This window comes from Gorilla gorilla, chromosome 3, assembly GCF_029281585.2.
Source record: "Gorilla gorilla gorilla isolate KB3781 chromosome 3, NHGRI_mGorGor1-v2.1_pri, whole genome shotgun sequence".
Taxonomy (NCBI): domain Eukaryota; kingdom Metazoa; phylum Chordata; class Mammalia; order Primates; family Hominidae; genus Gorilla; species Gorilla gorilla.
The window spans coordinates 141,912,589-141,918,593 of record NC_073227.2 but is presented as its reverse complement, the minus strand read 5'-3'; the positions used below and the strand labels follow the sequence as shown (position 1 = coordinate 141,918,593).

Here is a 6,005-nt window from a genome sequence, read left to right as displayed (position 1 = left end):
AAGCGTGATTGGGGAAGGCCAGCGAGCTGCGAGAAGCCATCGCGGCTTTGGGAGGCCGTTTCTGAACGTGAAGTTCCGTTTCTTTTCTCATAAAGTGCAGAGGAGAAAAGGATACTTAAAATAACCATGCGAGTGATAGAAATTAATATCAGTAGACCGCTTTCACACTTCACCCTTTGCTCAGTCCTCTCACGGGGTGGAGACTAGACAGGTACTTTTGCAATTTCACAGATGAGTTGACATTGGTCCCTAGAAAGCCGCAGATGCAGGATTTGGAGCAGATTAAATGAACAAACACTGGAATGAGGCGGCATAAGGGTTGGGGGAGAAAGATAAGTTGGTGAAATGGGATGTTTTTGTGGCTAAAGGTGAAATCTTGTGGGATCTGAGAAGTTGATGAGAATGGAGAATGTTCGCACGTAGTAACTAATGATGTTACTACTACTGTGGACTGAAAGTAAATGTACCGTTTATTTCTTATCCCCTCTCCAGTTATTTTAAGTCGATAGACTTTTTTTTACGGTCACAGAGAAGCCTTAGCGGGGCCATGCTGCCAACCACTCAGCTTTTTTGGAGAGGCAGTATCAAATAGTAGTTTTAAAAAGTTCACTGCCAGGGTTCAAATTTTAAGGCTATCATTAACTACTATAACCCTGGGCAAGTTAACCTGTGTGCTTCACATTACTCAACGGCAAAAAAAAAAAAAAAAAAAAAAAAAAAAAAAAGCAGGGGAAGTGAGAAACCTATTTATTCTGAGGAATAAAAATGAGTTAATATATACATAAAATGTTTAGAACAGTGCCTGGCATGGAATAACCACTATTTAAGTGTTTGCATATTATTATTTTGTTTCCTTTTGCTTTAGAGGTGGTAGGCACTGTAACTCCTACGCAGTCTCTCTGTGGCTTCTTTGGTAGCTTCTCACAAGTTTTTTCTACCAGTGATACATTTTAGTCTCACTTTGTACCACTTGCAATCCATGTACTCAATAAATACTTGAAGAGGGCCTACTCTGTCCAAGAATAATTTAAGTGCTGGAGAAACAGGGTAGACAAGATCCTTTCAAGGAATTTATATTCTTTTTGGAAAAGACAAAAAACCCTAAACAAATAGAACAATTTCATACAGTGTTAAGTGCTCTCTGAGAATAGGAATGCTATCTTAATGGGGTAGTTGCAGGAACAGGTGACTTTGTAGCGGTGACATTAAAGTAAAGTAAATCTTTGGTGTTGAGCAGGAGCACCCTTGATGCCATCTGGAGAGGAAAAGTGTTTCAAGCAGAAAGAGTAACATATGCAAAAACTGAGATGAGATGAGCTCCACATGGTCTGGAGAGAGAAATTGTGAAGAAGGAGGAAAGTGGACAGAAATGGTTAATTTTCAAAATCGGCAAGGGGATTACAGGGTACTAACCACTTAAGTTCTTTAGCAACATGAATTCATTTTTATAGTACAGTTTCATACCAGAACTCCTGGTTGGTAAGTTCTTCATTTAAATCCTTGAGTTCTTTCAGTGGCCATTTGGTAATTTTTCCCTTCAGCGATGAAATAGACCTTTGTTAAAATAGCCTGTTATTTACTGCAAGGCAGCTTGGTAATGGAAAGAGAATGGACTTTGGCTTCAGATAAACTTCAGCTCAAATGAACTTGGAGTGAGCTAAATATTCTTTCTGATTTGGGGGTTCTGTATCTTCAGATTGGAAATAACAATTATTCTGTGTTAAGTGGTCTGAATGAAAGCATCTGATGAAACATTTTGGACATGATAGCTATTCAAATGTTAGTTTCCTCCTTCCTTGTTGGCTTGGCAAAGGCTTCCCATGAAACTGCCCAAACTCAGCATGACAGATTGCTTTTCTGAAACTGCTGCTTGATTACTTTGCTTTCCTTCCACTTTTGTTGAATTTCCACTGTTCTTTTCTACTTTCACTTTTATATTCTAATTTAAACACTCTTGCTTTTGTCTTTTTATTTTTGAGTTAATCCAAAGGTGTATGACCCATCTCCACTTACATCTACATACCATCCTAAAATATATGTACTTTACAACCTTGTGTTTATAAGAAATTTTTGAATGTCAAAGGAAAATTTGTTTCATGATTTCAGGGAAAAATAAGTTTGGAAGGTTAAGAAGAGGTTCAGATAATATGTCAGGTAATGTGATACATTCTATTAATTTTTTTTTCTTTTTTGAGAGAGTCTCACTCTGTCACCCAGGCTGGAGTGCAGTGGCATGATCTTGGCTCACTGCAGCCTCCACCTCCCAGGTTAAAGTAATTCTCCTGCCTCAGCCTCCCAAGTAGCTGGGACTACAGGCATGCACCACCACGCCTGGCTAATTTTTGTATTTTTAGTAGAGATGGGGTTTCACCATGTTGGTCTGGCTGGTTTCAAACTCCTGATTTCAGGTGATTCGCCCACCTTGGCCTCCCAAAGTGCTGGGATTACAGGAGTGAGCCACTGCACCTGGCCTTACCTTCTGTTCTTAAAAGAAGAATCAGTTGGAATCAGCATATTAATCTGGATGATCTGTCTAAAAATAACCTAGTTCTCAACAAACTATTTGAGTGTGCATTCTCTTTATTGAACATCAGTTGCTTTGTCTGACCAGCAGCCTTCTATTTCTTGGAGAAATGCCCTTTCCTGACCCCATGCTATTCTAGTGAGCCAATACATTTGAGTTGGTCTTTGTAAAAGTGTGTCTGAAGGAATTCTAGTACATTTCTACTAGAGTATAAAGTCTATGTCTTCTTAACCTTTGTAGCACCCACTGAGACTGGTAGTGTACCTTGTGAATCAAAGGATGAATGGCCTACTTAGCACATCTGGTGAAAGAATTAATGGGTGGAGGCCAGGTGCGGTGGCTCACGCCTGTAATCCCAGCACTTTAGGAGGCCAAAGCAGCCAGATCACTTGAGGTCAGGAGTTTGAGACCAGCCTGGCCAACATGGTGAAACCCCCGTCTCCACTAAAAATACAAAAATTAGCTGGGCATGGTGGCACACACCTGTAATCCCAGCTACTCAGGAGGCTGAGGCTGGAGAATCGCTTGAACCCAAAAGATGGAGGTTGCAGTGAACTGAGATTGCACCACTGCACTCCAGCCTGAACAATAGAGCAAGAATCCATCTCAAAAATAAAAAAAGGCTGGGCACAGTGGCTCATGTCTGTAATCTCAGTACTTTGGGAGGTCAAGGTGGGCAGATCACTTGAGTTCAGGAGTTCGAGACCAGCCTGACCAACATGGTGAAACCCTGTCTCTACTAAAAATACAAAAATTAGCCAGGCATGGTGGCCCACACCTGTAATCCCAGCTACTCGGGAGGCTGAGGCTGGAGAATCACTTGAACCTGGGAGGCAGAGGTTGCAGTGAGCTGAGATTGTGCCACTGCACTCCAGCCTGGATGACAGAGTGAGACTCCATCTCAAAAAAAAGAAAAAAATGGGTGGATGAGTGAACAAATGAAAGCTTACCATTTTATTTACCGTATATCTGCTGTACAATTTGTCTGTATAGAATTTGGTGTACCAAAAGTTATCCTGGAAGGGTATAATATGAAATATTAAAAATGGTTATCTCTGAGTGATAGGATTTTGGGAAAAGGTTTTTATTTCATTTTGCTATTTTTTCTTTATGAACTTTCCAAATCTTCTGTAAGGCATGTGAATAGCTTTTATTATCAGAAAAAGTAAAAAGTAATTTTGGTGTTATGTTTTCTTTTTATTGTTCGGCCATACTTAGCTAATTTTTTTATTTAAGGGAATTTTGTCTTTCAACTACATTTTAACAAAGACATTTGTTTTGTTTTTTTCAAGATTCAAACGGGAAACCACTTATCAGTTAATATGTTGAAAAGATTTTATGTATTGACAACTGAATATGTCAAATGTAGTGCAGGCCGGGCGCGGTGGCTCACGCCTGTAATCCTAGCACTTTGGGAGGCCGAGGCGAGTGGATCACAAGGTCAGGAGATTGAGACCATCCTGGCTAACATGGTGAAACCCCGTCTCTACTAAAAATACAAAAAAAATTAGCCGGGCGTAGTGGCAGGTGCCTGTAGTCCCAGCTACCCAGGATGCTGAGGCAGGAGAATGGCGTGAACCCGGGAGGCGGAGCTTGCAGTGAGCTGAGATCTCGCCACTGCACTCCAGCCTCGGCTACAGAGTGAGACTTCGTCTCAAAAAAAAAAAAAAAAAAAATGTAGTGCAAATTTCCCTCGCATATGTTTTATGGGAATTATAGATTTTTAAGTCCATTAGATTATCCAGTCCATCTCTAGCTTCCTTGGGTATTGAAAAGAGCTTTTCCTTTGACTCTGATTATATCATTTGTTATGTCCAGGAAGCTATATTATTATTATTAAGGCTTTCCAATGTATTTAGAGGAATAAAAAATTATCCATTTTCAGCTTATCAAAAATACAACAAATTAGAAGATAATTCAGGGAAGGGACATTTTTATTTCACTTAGATTATGCATATGGCTGTATCTTGGACACATCACTGATGCCCTTGGATTTGTTCTCATCTATTAAAAGAAGATTCATGCTCATCGGTAGAAATCTGTAGGAAATTATATTGTTTAATGTCTAAGCAATAAATATGATCTAGAAAAGTTGTCACTTAGTTTTCTAAAAATCAAATAAGTGGAATTTGCTATTGTGAATTAAACTAATTGTCATGTAAATAACTTATAGGGTTGTATAGTAAGCAAAACAATGGCCTCTTTTAAAGATTTCCACATTACAATCTCTGGAAACTGTGAATATGTTGCCTCATATGGCAAAAGTTATTTTGCAGCAGTGATTAAGTTATGGGTTTTCAAATGGGGAGGTTATCCTAGATTAGCTGGGTGAGCCCAAGAAGGAGGCAGGAGAGAGAGACCTGGAAATTTGCATTTTTAACTGGCTGTCTGGTGATGCTGATGCTGCTGGGCAGTGGATCACATTTAAAAGTGGCAAGAGTTTGGATAAAGATGATTTCTGTTCAGTAGACCTTTTGGAATTTATAAATAGGAAGAGTTTAGGATCAGTAATCTGGCCAAAAGGGACTGAAGAACTCAGAAGGCTGCATTTGCTTGGTAATCACACTGCGTTTACTTAGAATGAGAGTTTATTTGGATGGATTGAGGGTGATAGAGGTTATGAGAGAGGAACTAAACAGGCTAGCAAGCTGTGTTTTGTTTTTCTCTCAAAGAGTTTTAATATTTGAATCCTTTTGGCAGGGCATGTGTTGAAGGCCAAAAGAATGAGGGTCATGATCAACTCAGCATACAACTGAAGGCTATATGAGTAAACAGCAAACTGTTTCTCATGAAAGCAGGATGTTGGCAAACTGACAAACTGCATCTGCCACCCAGAAGGAATGCCGAGGGGAGTCACAACCCAGGCACAGGTGTTTCTTGTGATTAGGCACATCTGAAGCCTGTTAGCAATAACGTGAACCTGTGATCAATCAAGCAGCTGACCAATTGTTACCTCCTTCTCCCTGCTCTTTCTACCCAATAAATACGAAGGGCTGCAGAAGCTCAGGGGCTGCTGCCTTTGCTCACTAGAAGCAAGGAGCCCTCTTCTTCTTCCCCTGGTCCCTTCCTTTAAAACAGTTTCTTTTGTTTTAAGTTTTCATTTCTGCATTCGTCCGTTTTCGTTCAGTCTCGTAATGACAGTCTCAAGTAGTGACAGTAGTAAGTCTTGTAATGACAGTCTCAAGTAGTAACAGTAGTAACTGTTGTAGTGACAGACTCAAGTAGTAATGTTTTTTTTTGTTGTTTTTTGTTTTTTGTTTTTTTTTTTAAGATGGGAGTCTCACTCTGTCACCCAGGCTGGAGTGCAGTGGTGTGATCTCGGCTCACTGCAACCTCCACCTCCTGGCTCAAGCAATTCTCCTGCCTCAGCCTCCCAGGTAGCTGGGACTACAGGCAGGTGTCACCAAGCCCAGCTAATTTATTGTATTTTTGGTGGAGATGGGGTTTTGCCATGTTGGCCAGGCTGGTCTCCAACTTCTGA

At 40.3% G+C, this 6,005-nt stretch overlaps 1 long non-coding RNA gene across 1 annotated transcript; it reads left to right on the top strand.

Moving 5' to 3' along the window:
- Positions 1-23: 23 nt before the first annotated feature.
- On the top strand, positions 24-5,601 carry LOC129533163 (uncharacterized). The gene is made up of 2 exons (XR_008679206.2): positions 24-211; positions 5,225-5,601. It is a non-coding gene; the product is annotated as an uncharacterized lncRNA (long non-coding RNA).
- Positions 5,602-6,005: the final 404 nt, after the last annotated feature.